Genomic DNA, 15,332 nt, shown 5'->3' with positions numbered 1-15,332 from the left:
TTTTATGGAACTATTTAATATGCAGACCTATACTCAAGATCAACTGTGATCTGCATAGCAAATTAATGAATTAGATTACTAAAGTAATCACTAAATGGTGGCAATATATATTGGCATAGTATAGTACACAACACAGAAAATAATCTTGAAATCATTAGCCATAGAAAGAAATTAGAATTCTTCAGGGCCTTTTGTTGTTGTTAATGTAAAATGAAAAACAGAAGGAAAAGAATGTTTGAATGAGAAAATGTGCAGCAGAACTCTAGCAAATACCAGTCTGTGAGTGTTTAGCCTGATGGAGTAGGTCTGTTTAAGAAAAGCTAATATTCCCAGAACAAAGAATTCTAAATTAAATATGTTGCATTTCTCTCAGTATGTATTTTTTATATACATTTAATAAGTTCTTGTGAATTATCAGCCATTCCTTTCAGTAAGAAAACTGCATTTTAGGAAAAATCCCAGTGTGATGCAAAAAAAAAAAGGAACACTGACACCTTGAACAATTCCTAGTTTCTTTTTTGTGGGAGGGGACAAAACCATCTGGTTTTGTTTATATACTTCAATCAAGCATTTAATGTTAAATTTAAAAAAGCATGGAGGAGGTTCAGTCCTCTCTGAGCTGCGTGGCAAACAAATGGATCTCATTGTGAATGCATTGCCTGTAGCAACAGATCTGTTCACGTAAACCAAAGGAACAGCAATTCAAGAAGAGAGGTTTATTCCACCTAGAAGGAAATGAGCCAGAGTTGAGCTGAAAAGTATGCATTAGTCCTGGTACTGTATTGTCCAAGGCAGACCTAAACCCTCCTTTAACTGAGCTTCCACAGAAGACTGTAAGAATTTTGTTGCAAGTCTGAATTTCATGGCACAGCTTCCTCCTGCCACAAAAGCATCTTCACTGTGCCATTTCCCCCTCCCACGTAAGGGAATTGAATAGAAGTTTCTACAGAAATTACACTACTTAATGCAGTAGGTCCTTTGGGCGAGGACCCTGACATAGGCTGGGGTGCTTTCACAATCTAACATTATTACTTGCTGTGTTCAAGTTTTGTCAGGTATTAGTCTAGGAATCCATTAATTCTTTAGCTGGACCAGTTTTTTTCACCTTAAAATAATCAGGATATAGTTGAAAGGAATCAGATATAGAAAGACAATTTTCTACGTTCCAGAGATTAAAATGATTCAAGTGATGGTTAAATGAGGTGCAATGCCAGGGGTGCCCTGTGCAGCTGAGCACAGCGTGCGCTCCGTGACTGCCCCGTGGCATAGCTTTGTGCTCTCCCCTTCTGTCCGTGCTCAGCCGTCATCACGGGCAGGAGACCCAGGCCGGGGGGATAGATGTTTCTGGCCAGGAACAAACACTCTCCAGACAAGCTGGAAATTGGCTCATTCTGCAGAAACTCCAGGTCTGACTCACACTTAGGTACATGCTCTATCCACAGACTCTGCTCGTGAACTATTTATTTGTTTGTTTATTAACCCCATTTCCATAATTTTGCTTCAGACTAATAATTAATGAAGGTATTTTGTATAAAAGCATATGGTTCAGTGATTCAACTGTGATAGTTCATGTACAAAGAAACCACTCTTCCTACCCTGACTAAATTGTCCTAATAATTGTTTCTCGACCTCACTGCTGAGGATGAATCCAGCAAATACACCCAATCCATATGGGTTTTCCTTCCAGGTCTAAACCAGTTTCCATTTCCAGAGACATTCTACCAGTGTAGTCCCCTTCTTTGGGGCTACCAGGCTTCACATGGGAATTTTTGAAATGTGGGCAATAAAGCATCAGGGAAACATGAATAATTTTACACCAACTGCTTCGCCCGTTTATCATCGTGAGGCGGACCCCACGCTGGTCCGGGCGGAGCTGGCACTGCGCACCACCCGCGTCCGCTCCTCCTCCGCCTGTGTCCGCTCCTCCTCCGCCCGCGTCCGCTCCTCCTCCGCCCGCGTCCGCTCCTCCTCCGCCTGTGTCCGCACCTCCTCCGCCCGCGTCCGCTCCTCCTCCGCCCGCGTCCGCTCCTCCCCCGGTCCGCCCCGCCCGCCCCCGCCCGTCCGCACCCCCCGCCCCGCGCACTCCGCGCCCCCGCCCGGCCCCGGCGCTGCCGCCGTCCCCCCAGGACCCGCCGCCTCTCGGAAGGATGCGCTGCGCGTCCAGGTGGGTGCACCCGGCGGGCCCTCGCCTGGTCGCTGGGGCGCGCCGAGCGGTGCTGGGCCGTGGCCGCGGCGGGGCCGTCCGTGGGGACGGGCCGAGAGCTCGGGGGGAGGAGGGAGGGCGGTGCTGCGGTGCGCGGTGGAGCGCTCAGGTGGTGCGGGCGGGGCCCGTGGGATGCGCAGGGCCGGCCGGGCTGAGGGCCGGAAGGTGCCCGGGAGTCGCCCTGTCCGCGGAGCTGCGGCGGTGCCGGGGCCAGCGGAGCCGAGCCGGCGGCCCGGCTGTGCTGCGGGAGGGCGGGACACGCGTGCGGGCAGCGATGCTGTGCGGGGCCGGGACCGGCGGCGCTCCAGAGCTCCCCTCGCTCTGCTCCCCTCGCTCTGCTCCCCTCGCTCTGCTCCCCTCGCTCTGCTCCCCTCGCTCTGCTCCCCTCGCTCTGCTCCCGGCATCCGCGCTGGCATCACGGCGGCTCCACGCCGCGGGGACGGAGCCGCACCTACTCCGCGGTGCCGCTGCTCTCTGAAGGCAGTGCTGGGCTCCTGCACCGCTTCTTCTCCGAAAACCAGAGGCAGCCCCGCTTCAGAACTTGTCCGAGATGAACATCAGCCACTAAAACGGCCTCGAACAAGGGGGGAAGGAAGGGGAAGGCGGGAAAGGGCTTCGAGAGACACCCACTGAGGTGTCAGGCGTGTGCCCGGCATCCCTTGTGGCTTCGCACCACTGCTGGCAGCACGGCTGTGGCAGCGTTAGCGAGGCCATTTTTGGCATTTATTTGAACATTTATTTGAACGTTTATTTTTTGAGTACCGGGCATGGCACATAAAAGGACCACTAAATTTTCTTTTTTCCTCAACTGTGACAATTCAGCAGTTACACCTGTCAAGTTCCTCTGGGGTAGAGCTGGTGGAACTTTCTTAATAGAATATTTTCAGTCAGCAAATGTTAATTAAAATCAAAACGTTTCTGGGAATTTTTCTATGTCAGCAAAGCTTCGATTGGGAACCTCCTTGGTTTCCTGCCAGTTTGCTTTGCTCCTTCTGCCTGCCTGGTGGGTTGCTGCAGAGCTGGGCCTCCAGCATTTCTGGTTCTTGGTACTTGGATAGGCTACTAGGAGATCTGCCCAGGACTTCAGGGAGCTGGAGAGGTGGGACTAGAAGTATCCAAAGAATTTTGTTCAGCTTATTCTTGAGTGTTATGAAAACATGACAAGTGGGGAAAAAAAAAATCTTAATATCTAATGTTTTCCATTAGCATGTAAATCTGTTTCTTGGAAAAAGTTCCCCTTCTTTGTGATCAAAAATGCCACGTCTTGTTCAGGTTTGTTTCTACTCCCAACTCATTTAAAGCAACCAGCATCTGTCTGACTGTAGGATCATCTCCGTTGACACAATTGTATTCTTAGGAATCACCTTTCAGCTGTTGATAAGGGTTTGAGTAAAGGAGGTGTCTGAAGGCATCAGTTTCACATGTTTTGTCTCACAATAAAAATGGTATTGTGACAGTCTTGTGTTTTCTTAAAGAAAATAGATATCTAATCTAGAGAGCTAATTTTTTTTTCTCCTCGATTTCTCTGAACTTTTTCAGCTTCTAGGCAGAGAGGAATTTCAGCTCTTCTCTTACCACTACAGCTTCTAAATTGCACTGTCTTTCACTAATATTTGCCTCAACAGATGCAGGCAAAGCTAATTTTTTTCTGACTGTGGTAATTTGATGAGTAATTACAAGTTTAAAATTAAATTTGCCAGAAGTTTTCCAGGCTTCATAGCCCGAACTTCACATTTTTCTGTCTTTTCATCTCTCTTTAGAAAAGCTTTGGGCTTCTCATCTGAAGGCTGAGACAAACAAGTGGATGGAACCATAGTAAAAATACTTTGGTAGCTGAGAGAATCAGAAATAGCAGTTTAATTTCTAGAGTTATTTTGGCTTCTTGTCACAAGAAGCCTCCTTTTTTTTTTTTGTAATTTAAATGTGACACAGCTGGAAAGCTTAGTATAGGTAACAGTTAATGTTTCTGCTACAGCATCTAGAATTATAAATAAAGAAATCTTACGTGGCCGAGAAGGCTTTGTGGATGTTTCAGTCCTGTTGTTTCCTTGACAGGGTCTGGCAGAATGAGAAGTCCTTTGTAAGCACCTGGATGAAGGAACTGATCGAGCACAGGAATGCAAGCTGAGAAGGTCCTCTTGGAGCTTATCAGGAGCCCTGGATGCCTCAGCCAACGCCAGCTTTTCCTGGAACAAGGAACACGCAGTGTTTGGGGGATGTGTTATCCATAAAGGTCATCGTGCTCGTGGAAGCTCATGTAGATTTCTCAGTCATGGGGCATTACCAGGTCAGGACAATAAAGGCAAAATGCTTTTCTCTTTTTTTACCTAAATGATTCTAGATATTTTTTAATTTGCAGCTGGTCTTTGTGGAAGTGACGACACCATGCACTGGAAATGTCAGGCACAAAACAGGAAAGCATCTTAGCTGCGAGTGCTTTCAGAAGGGTTATAACCAGGGGCTGTGTCTTCTGTAGAGCAGGGTCAGGACACAGTGGGGTATGACCTTGTGGCTGAACATCATTTTATTCTCATTCCTAGCTGTTAAACAGCTATCATCCCATCAAAAGGGATGATACTTTTAGGTCTTCTCCTTTTTACTCCTGTTTTGTAATTTATTTTTAGCTATGATGAAACAAAGATACTACTAAAATACACCTTTTATAAAATGTTGGTATACTTAATAAAACCTGATCACCAGTCTGGTTTACTGATTACTTTTCCAGCTTTGACTCATTTTCCCTGCCCTTAATTCACTTATTTTTGAATAATACCTTTCAATGTGTTTTTGTAGACATCCTATGAGCAGTTTCTGCCAGCAATGTGCCTGTCTAAGCTTTCAGCAGGGCATCTCCACTGCCCCTTGAACAGGACTGGCATTCATAAGTGATGTTTGCTGTTAAAATGTCACAGTGTGGAGGGGAGCAGAAACTCCCATGTAAGCACAGTAACCAGTGAGTGAGTAGTCTGGTTTGTCCTTTTGTTCTACTCTCCATTTACCAGTCCTGGTTTTCATAAGGTTGTCATTGAGTGAGAGTGAGCATAAAGGGGATTCTGAGATCTTCCATCATTTCTCTGCAATTAACTCACAAATAATGTTTCATATTTTCAAAATTAAAATAAATATTGGCTCAGATTACTTCATCTTTTAAAAAAAAACTTAATTTTTTCAAAGTAGACTTTGTTTTTATCCCATAAGATGCTAGAGACATTCAGTTCATGTTTGTAAAGGAAAAAAATTGCAGATATTTCTAGTACAGTGCCAGTCACATATCACATTGCTCATGTTCAGCTCTTAACATTTATAAAAGTCATGCCAGAGCAGCTTCTGATTTGCAGGACTAAGAGCCTACATAGTTTTCCTTACTTTTTAGGATCTGTGTTAAAGCCGTTGCTAGATCCTAAAAGCACGAGCAGGTGTGTGATAGGTCTTTATTAGTGTTGAAAGGCTTTGTCCCAAAAGCCTATGATTCAATTTGGATTTTTAGAAACTTTGCACTGTTGTGGACAGTAGTAGCCTGAAACACCTAACTGAGAATCCACTGCTTCTGATGAAGGATTTCAGTGTTCTTTCAGGTGAAAATTAACTTGAATCAACTTGAATTTTATATGTTTCAGCAGCTTTTGAAACAGCCGACCTTCCTTCTAGTTAAGCAGAGTTTCTACCACTGCAGTGTCCCTTACCTAGTGGGATGATGAAGATTGGATTGAAAACATTCATAGGGACTCTTGCTGTAAAAAATTGAATATAGTTGACTGTGAGAGCTGCTGTTCCATAGTGAAATAATCAGTGGCCAGTGTATGGGACCAGAATGAGTAATTACTGTTTTACCTGCCAGTGTTCTCTGAATTCAAAAACTGCAGTCATGTGTCCTAGAATAATGACTGTGTATTTAATGTACTTTGTGTTACTAAATGTTTAGCTCTATTTAATGATTTAATGTTAATTATTTTACTAACCATAATAATTATTGAAAAAAAATCCATGGCTTAAGTTTCTATTAGGACTGTTAACTCATATTCTTTACAGAAAACTTGTGTCACCAGTCTTAAAATGCTTCGTTACAGGAAATTACATTCTGAACTGTGTAGCTTCTTGACCCAAACTGGTCCCTTTGTCATCAAGCTCTTATTCATGTCATCGCTAAAATCACAAAATTAGGATGGCTTGATGTACTGAAAAATCAGCTCACCCTCACAGACATGATGCCTGATGTATAAAAACCTTTGGAGATAAGAAAGAATTGTTCACTTCTGCCAGTTTTGGTTTGGTTTGGTTTTTTGTTTGGACCTCTTCATTTATAGTTATTGGCATGTTATGTTCCTTGGTTTGATACTTGGGTGGAAAAAGTGGGAAGTGCATTGCTTGAAACAGATTGCCCCATGGAGAAGGACCAGAGTGGTCCTTTGCTGCTTATGTGAGGTTGTGGGGTCTGATGTCTCACAGAACTCATAGAGCTGTCATGGTTTTTTCTTGGTTTTCTTTTTCAGAGCACTCCTTTATAGTGTGGTTGTAAAATAGCAGCCCTTGTCAAAACATTCTGTTTAATGCCTTCATTTTTCTTCAGCTCATATAGAAACACATTTCTATTGCGTGTCTGCGTGAAGGTTCAGCCTTTCCCAACTCATGTTTTGAGAAAAAACAATGGGAAAATTTAAGCTATTTGGCAATTTACTTGCAGAATCATCCATTATGTGTGCATGTGTTGGTGATCCTGGTAATTCAGCAGGGAAGCACAAAGTTAACAGTTTTTGTTTCTTGCCAGTGAGGTTCTCATTTGCTTTTCAGTCTTACTTTGTTTGTAATACTGTTCAAGTTAATGTACTTTCTGAGTTACTTTGGGAATGTCTAATAAAAGATAAGTTGCAATAATCTGTTTATTAAAAACAAACTCAAGTACACTTCACCATTTTGCAGTTTTTTTTATGAATGTACTGTAATTGTAGTTTGCATTTATTATTAAAATGATTGCAGTGTGACTCTTCAGTGTGCAGCTCATTAAAAACAGAGATTTAAATACAAAATACAGTTTCTTAAGAGATTTCTTTAGTTAAATTAAGAATTTCTGCAGAAAAGGAAATTAAGCCATAGATCAAGTGAATTAAATTTTATATAAAAATTGAAGAAATAATCCCTAAACAATACTAATATATGTGATAATTAGCATATGGTAGTTTCAAATACATATGCACTAGCATTCTGGATTGAGGTTCATCCAGTGTGAATTTGAGTGTGATTTATAATTGGGAAAGGGATTAGCAGCCAGGTCTGCAGTTCTTTTCCCAGCTCCTTTGTAATTCACCACACAGCCCTTCACACCTGTGATGAAGGGGAGGTTGCATTTTCCATTTTTGCATGTTTGTGTGATCTAAGGAGCATTCCAATGGACTGTTTACAGAATTTGAAATGTAAAAGGCAGATAAGGCAGCAGCATAACTTTTGCCTGAGAGCTCCCCTAAATTGTCTCCTCATGTGGTTTGGTACAAGTGACAGTACAAAATAGATGACAGTGAGTGATCTTCAGAGTTGTAGAAATGAGTGCGATTGCAACAAATAGCAGGAAAATATTGACAAGGACGACTTGGTGGTTTGGACACCAGGGGAGCTGAAGCTGCAAACTGCAGCTGTAAAAGTACACCAAGATCTTCCTCTGATTAAATGGCAAGGCCTAATTGCAGTTGGTTTTAGTTGTTTTAACAAGGAGCAGATTTAATTTTTCTATAAAAGCTTCGTAGCAGCTCAGTGAAGACAGTTAATTTTTATTAATTAATTGCACAATTCTGCATTGTATCTGATTTTGAAACATTCCAAGGTTCTTAAGCCTTGATGATTTGATTGTACCCTCACATGGAAGTATTGAATCCTCTTGCATTGCTTTTTAGACACAAGTTCTCAGTGATGGAATGTATCATTCAGTTCAAACCAATGCTTTGTAAACTACTGTGGAGGGAAGAGGATTAGTGTTTTTGATAGGTAGCATTACAAAACTTTGTATTTTTGATAGTGCCCTCTGATCTTTTTAATCCACGCACAGCTTAATTTTTTCTAATGGTTTGAATTTCATGCAGCTTGCCTTTGAAGTGCTAGAATACTGAACAGACCTCTGAGAAAAGTGTAGCGGTGAATTTCTAGACTGCAATTCCTTGGAGTCTGTTTTCAGATGGATTTTTGTTATCAGACAATTCTTAAAATTTATGATGAGAAGTTTTTTTCAGAAATAATTAGGGAGTTTGAAGCTCTGGTTCCATTAATGTTGATAGAATTTGGCATGAAAGCCTTCTAAACTGCTTAGGAACAATTCCGCTTCATTCTAGAAATGCTGGAGAATATTAAATACAATCTGATTCTAGCAATGCTGGAAAATGGCAACTATAAGCCCTGAGGTTTGAGCAATCCTGTCTTTTCCCCCCCATAGGGCACTGTGGACCATTGTGTAACAGGAATGATTCTCTCAGAGCTGACTCAGGAAACGGATCTGGTAAGCATGGTTTGTCTTTTCCTTCTGCAGGGGATGCTGGTAAAGCCTTTCATAAAAATGGCTGGAGAAATATTTCTTAGACATGAAGGGATTAAAACACCTTCCTTCCAAAATACACATAGACACAAGAAATTCTTAGTGCAGGGACTCCACCAGTACCACATACAGACCTTTCTCTCATCACAGTCACCAGAACTCGTAAAGCAAGGTGAGCAATCAGTTGTGTTTCTGCTAATGACTTTCTTTTGCCTACATCTTAACCTGAGGAAGTGCCTCAGACCTGTCCATCCAGAAGGAGGAACAACCTTGAAGGAAAAAAAGGAGGCATGTCAGGAACCTGATGAGATCTGCATTTAGTGCTGGGTCATAATTTTCATTTCTGGTGTCAAATAATTAATCTGCCAGATACCCATCTAGTTTTAGCAAGGAAGGAATTGTTTATTCTGTCCTTACTTTTCTTTGGTTGATTATTCAAGACCTTCAGCAAAGCACTGTAAAAGAGCTGCCTCATTTTGTGGCACCTCTCTGAAGGACATGCTCGTGCTCTTTTGAAGGAGGTGAAGCTTTTCATGATTGAACCTAAATTGCTCACATCATAATTGTCCCTTAATTTTTTCTGACTTGATGAATTCTGTGCTTAAATGGATTACAGGGTAATTCGTCTGGTCTGCAACTACTTTTGTCTCTCATATGTTGTGAGGTTTGTCTGAATGACATCATATGGATTTCCAGATAGAAATATATCTGGAATATATCTTTATAATGCCAACTTTAGTATAGGAAGCCATTTTTAGAAATATTTCAGTGTCTATAATACACTGAAAAATACACTCAACTATAAATGTGGAATCACTAAAATAATTAGGAGAGTTTAAAGGTTAAGAAAAGGCTCGTGGCAGAACGGGTGATGCCTGTACAAGACATGCAGAAATTCAAATTTCAAGCTGAATTAATAATTCAGTGTCAATTCTGGCATGATGCAACAGTAATTATCAGGGTAATGAGGCATCTAATGACACACAGTTGATATTAGTTTCTATCACCTGAATTGAAAAACTTGTTAATAAACTTGAAATGTGACTTTGAATCTAAATAGGGAGCAGATGAACTAGTTAAAGTTGTTGCATTTGCATTTATTTTATTGCTTTTCTAGGCAAAATTATGTTGGTTTTCTTTGTAATGTTCACGAACTGTGTCAATGATTAATGACTAATGTTTTCAGTGTTTTTATATTGTAACCTTGAGGTAGTAATTGCTTTCAAGGTAAATGTTACTTAAATTACCATAGTTACAGAATGATCAATAAAATATTCTTACTCACAGGATGTTGAGTATAGACTTCCAAATCCCAGCAGCTTGTTCTGCTTGCAAAGTACATTTCATTCTGACACCACAGGGGTTGTAAAGCAGTACAGCCCCTGACAGCTGTATTTATACAGATGTTGTAGAGAGCTCCATTCAGAGTACAGACTGTTCAATTCCTTGTTCCTTAATGCCAGGTTTTCCTGGAGATACCAAAGGAACAGAGTGAGGGCAGATTCTGAAACTCCTGCTGTTTAGCAGCCTGGACACCAGGCTGAGAATAACCCACTGCTGGGTACTTTGTACCCATGTGATATACAGGACACAGGTCCCATGCTGCCCTGGAGTGACTGAAAACCACGAAACATTACAATTTAGTTCTTGCAGTGAACGTTAGCACTGTCTTACCAAACAGTATCAGTGACATGATGAGTTTTACCTAGAAGTATTTTATGCAAAGGGATTATTTCACCAGGTTTTTATTATAATTTTATTATAATTATTTATAAGCCTGGGAGCTTTAGCTTGATATGGAGGATGTCTCTGAGGTGGAAATAATGATTTCTCCCTTCCCTTTAAGGACATAGTCTATCTTTTGTTGTTGAAGGATTTGTTTTTCTCTTAGGATGTGTTCTCTTGCTGTGCACTTTGCAGCTTTATATCCAAACATTTTCCTTTTCATAATTATTTTTTAAAAGATGTTCTTTGCAGGTGACCCAACAAGATTTCTTTTCTCCTTAGCTCTTGGCAAAACCTTTAACCCCTCAGGACCAACAGCAGCAAACCTAGTGACTTTTGAAGCAACTTTTGAAGCTTGTACTGAACTGTCTGAATTTTGATTTCATTGGGAATTCAGCTGATGAATCTGCAGATGACCTGTGCACTGTGCAAATTCCAACCAACTGGAGAGCAAGTAAGAAAGCATCATTACCGTTTGTAACCTGACCAGGGAACCCACTGCACCTGGTGGATTGTGTAACTTCTTTTGTCACAACACTTGCAATTACAAATAATTCCTAATGTGCAGTCAAGTTTTTTGCTTGCTGGTGAGTTATTGGTAAACCTCTTCTGCTATTTCTCTTAGTAAAGGTTAGTATTTAATTTAGCTTTTAGACTGCTTTATGGGTCAAAAACTGTATATTTGCATATGAGAAGGAGTTGTGATTTTATGATAGGTGTAAGTAGGCCTTTTCTCAAACAAGCATTAATGATCCAAGTCAACTTGTGCCACATTTTCACTTCTTGCCTTTGTATTATAAGAGTGTTATACAACACATTGGCACTGATGTGTTTGTTTTAATGTCTTTTTACATCTTTAGAATATAGGCATGAGAGCTGTAAAAACTTTTAATTGCTGAAAATCAAGATTTTAGTGCCTCAGGTGCCCTCAAGGGAAGTGGCTGCATATTGATGAACATTTTTTGAAATGAAGATGTTAGCTTTCATTCTTTTTGCATTTGTTTGTCTGTAAAAATTATGTAACATTAAAAACTTGAATTTATTTTATATGGCTCTGTTAAGATGAGTTACTTAGTTTTCAAGAAACTGAAGTTATTTATTGTAATGTAAGTGGTAAAAATATATATTTCATATGTTTTTTTCATATACCTATTTCCATCCTCTGTCATTTAAATTGTCCTTGTAACTACTGGCCCTTTCCTAACACAGTTGTGGCTGTTGCATCTTTACAGGAGTAAAGGGTGTTGTTTTGAAAAGGTGAGACTGGTTACTGCATAATGCAGCTGTTCCTCTGCATGCTCTTAAATATTTGTGATTTATTTTGCTGCTCTTTTTGTTGAGTATGAACCCTGGTTTTCTTCTATGGAGCAGCCATTTTTTCAGTAATTTATATAATACCTCCTACTTACCTTTTTATTAGTTCCACCTTCTTCCATTCACCTATTGACTTTTATTTGGGAGAGCTTTCATTGATGATCTGATTTCATTGATTTGCTACAGTCTGAATTTACACTGCACTTCCCAGGCATGAGGGGCCAAAGGGGAACCATCAGCTGGAGCCTGTCAGCATCAGTGCTCTGGGGATTGTTGTTCTGTGTTAGGAAATATTCAGTGTGGTTTAAATATTGCTACTTTTCTGCAAACTAAACATTTGTGTTCATCTTGAACAGCAATATTATATTCCCTACATATACATAGTTAAATTTAGATGTTTAATGGCTTTTAATGTTACAAAATAAGTCAATGTAATAGTAAGGTCTCATTTTATCATACTGTCTTGCTCTCTGTATCGATAGCGATGTGGTCATGGTTCACTAAAACAATTAACAGTAGTTAGTGATTACTTGTAATCTATGGTAATGACTGATTTCTTTTGGATTTTTGCTGTTATAAAAGATAATTGCAGATTATTACAGCAATAATTATTTTCTAAAATAATATATGTCTGCTCAGTAATTGCAAAAGCAAATGGACTGAAAATTTTAAGTAGTGAAGATGTGATAACAGGGGAAGAAGTCATACCTTTTAATTGGGATTGTGCTGAGAGAAGAGGGTTGTCATCAAAAAAATAACCGTGCTTGGAAATGAGCTCTGCAGTTTGTAAAAAGAAGGCAGATTTTTATTTTTAAAAAAGCTGTTGGCCACAGGGATGGCCGTGCTCTCTGAAGCAGTGAGCAGCACGTCACAGCTGCCTTGTGACAGTGTCTTCAAATGCCCATTCTTCAGTGGCTGTTAATGCTGAATTCACGTGAGCAGTGTCTGTTCTCTGAGACACTCCAGCTCCTTGGTGTTCTGCTCATGATGGTGATCTCTCAGTGTCCAGTGAGTGGCTGTTTGCAGCACCACAGGCAGTGCGTCTGATGGGTTTTCCCTTGCTCAAGGAGCACAGGTCTTGAAGCAGGAAATATGCTGGTTTTTGGAGAGGTGGTACTGCTCTTCCGGCTTGTTAGGAATGGAACAGGAACAATATGAGCGGATATTTAGTAGTCTTACTCATATATTTTGTTTTATCTCAAAAGCTGGCGCTTATTCCCTGTCACAATGTGGGCTGTTACAGATCTGTCTGTATTATAGTTTCATGTGGCATTAAAAAAAAAAGACGGAGATTTAAGACAAACCTGGATGTTTTCTGTACTTTGTTGGGATCATCTGCGTGTTATTGCACACTCTGCGTAACCTCTCTGTGTATATTCGATCTCTGCATCTTTTTTATGTGTAGAACACACTGTACTATATTCCTCTGACTAAAGCAGAATTAATTATGATGTATAGTCCCAGATTCAGGCTATGAGGGTACTGGAACACCTCAGAACAGTTAATTGCTCCCAGTGGAAGGAGACTGAATGTAAACCCTCTGGTTTAGGTTTTTTCACAATATAATACTGCAAAAACATAAGGGAGACTGAGTGAAGATTTATGTAAACAAAGACTAGTTTATCAGAGATTTGAAACAAACATGAAATAAAACCTCAAGATTTTAGGCAGACACTATGCATGTGCTGATACATACGTAGAAATATCCAAAATAAAATATTGTTTGACAGTCATAACCTGACTTGGTTGTTTTATCTGTAGACTATCCTTTATGTAAAACTTTAGAATGATTTTGCAAGACACTGTATTCATCAGGGTATTGTCTTCAGTTTTGTAAGTTAAGCTGTTGTCACTTCGTAAAATCCTAGAAACGAGGGCAAGATATCTGGTTCATGCAAATATCTCACTTATTGTGAAGCCTTGTTTGTAGCTTAAGTGGAAACCCTTCCAAGTTGTCTTTTCTGTGTTGTTATTGTCACTCAGTTAATTTTAATATATTGCAAAATGTATTTTGCCAAATGAAGGTGGAATCTAAAAGCAGCTTTACTGTACTGTGGTCTCAGTGCCTTTCATTTGAGGAAACTGTTAGCAGCATCCTGAAGTCTTAACAGGTCTGTATGTTACTTTATAATTCAGGTCTTAGTTTTGCTCTTCTTCAGTCTAGAATAGTGCATCCAGCCTGAGAGAAGGTGCCATTAGTTACTGGATTCACAGCTTAAGTGAGTGTCAGGATGGTCAAATTTAAAGCTATTCTACTTTAATGTGCCAGAGAGATTAAAACAATCCAGGTTTTGCAACACAGCAATGATTTTCCAGCAGAGAGAGGCCAAAAGAATTCCTCTAAGTTCAGTGTTTTGTAAACTGAAGAGTTCCCTATTTATAGAGAGGGATTTCAGTACTTGAAAGTCTGTACAAAAACAACCACATACACAGACTCAAGGAGTTGTTTATAGAACCTTAGCTTTACAGAAATTACAATCCTTACATTGTACTTTACTGGATAAGGACTTTGCCAGTGGGTCCTGTATGTGCTTTATTGGAGACCAACAGCTAAATAATCTGAAAATCAGAAGGCCAGACAGCATAGCTTGGAATGGATGAGCTCTGTCTTTCAAACCCCTTTAGAAATAGTCCACAAGACTTTCAAAACTGTGTGGTAGTTCACAGACTCTTTTTGAAGGGTATGTCTGAGCTATGACGTATTTTATTATGTGCAAATCACTTTAAATAGTATTTTAAAATTACAAAGAATCCTTTATTTGAGATAGACCTAAGAAACAAACAGATTATTGTGAGTCTCAATTGCTTTCTAATGCTAAGTGGATGTAACAGCCCTGCTGTAGGTGAAATCGTACTATGCCTTGAAATAACTTGTGGCAGGCCAGTGAGGATACTGGATTAGTTGTCTGTTATGGAGTCTGAGTTTGCTTAGTTTGTATTTTGTTTATAAGCACATCCAGGTTAATAGGCTGTTCTAGTTTTATATGTCAGTTCTGCTCAGAATTTTGTTAGTTGATTTGTCTGGGTAGGTTTTAAGGCTGGTAAAGGGAGAAAGTGAACTTCTATTGAATTCAGTTTGATGCTGTATAGAGCTGCTGATACCTTGAAGTGTTTTGTACTGGCATAAGGGTTTATCATTAACTGTTCTTTCCTTTTAATGTAGGACAGTTGGCATGGCTTGTCTGTCTCATGGGTAGTTTGGGGGAGGACAATGAACATACACCAGTACTGAGGAGCACAATGCCATAAAGTGGAGAATTACCCTCTTGGTAAGTAGGGCTTGTTTTGAATTGTGATTTTTTTTTTAAAAAATAGTGTCTAATATCAGCAGGTATCTAGAACTTAAATGTTTCAAATTTTGTCCAGTTCTTGGTGATGGGTGCTCAAGGGCTGTACTGATTTTCTGTGGATTGAGACCATTCCACTGGCTTTAGTCTTTCTTGATTCATCATCCTGAGCACTGCAGGAGTCACTAAAATTATCATTTCAAAACTGCTTCAGAGGAAGGGAAGGGGATTAAAGGCAGAGATGTCTCTTCCCATGAGCAGTGTTTAGCTATGCCCATGTAGCTAACTG

The 15,332-nt window shown here is 40.2% G+C and overlaps 1 long non-coding RNA gene across 1 annotated transcript; it reads left to right on the top strand.

Moving 5' to 3' along the window:
• The first annotated feature begins 2,093 nt into the window (after positions 1-2,093).
• LOC138118277 (uncharacterized) lies at positions 2,094-15,013 on the top strand. The gene is made up of 5 exons (XR_011155074.1): positions 2,094-2,164; positions 4,259-4,490; positions 8,619-8,681; positions 10,725-10,896; positions 14,920-15,013. It is a non-coding gene; the product is annotated as an uncharacterized lncRNA (long non-coding RNA).
• Positions 15,014-15,332: the final 319 nt, after the last annotated feature.

This window comes from Aphelocoma coerulescens, chromosome 13 (assembly GCF_041296385.1).
Source record: "Aphelocoma coerulescens isolate FSJ_1873_10779 chromosome 13, UR_Acoe_1.0, whole genome shotgun sequence".
NCBI classification, from domain to species: Eukaryota; Metazoa; Chordata; class Aves; order Passeriformes; family Corvidae; genus Aphelocoma; species Aphelocoma coerulescens.
Note: the sequence above shows the minus strand (reverse complement) of the source record. Positions and strands in the feature narration are given on the sequence as shown.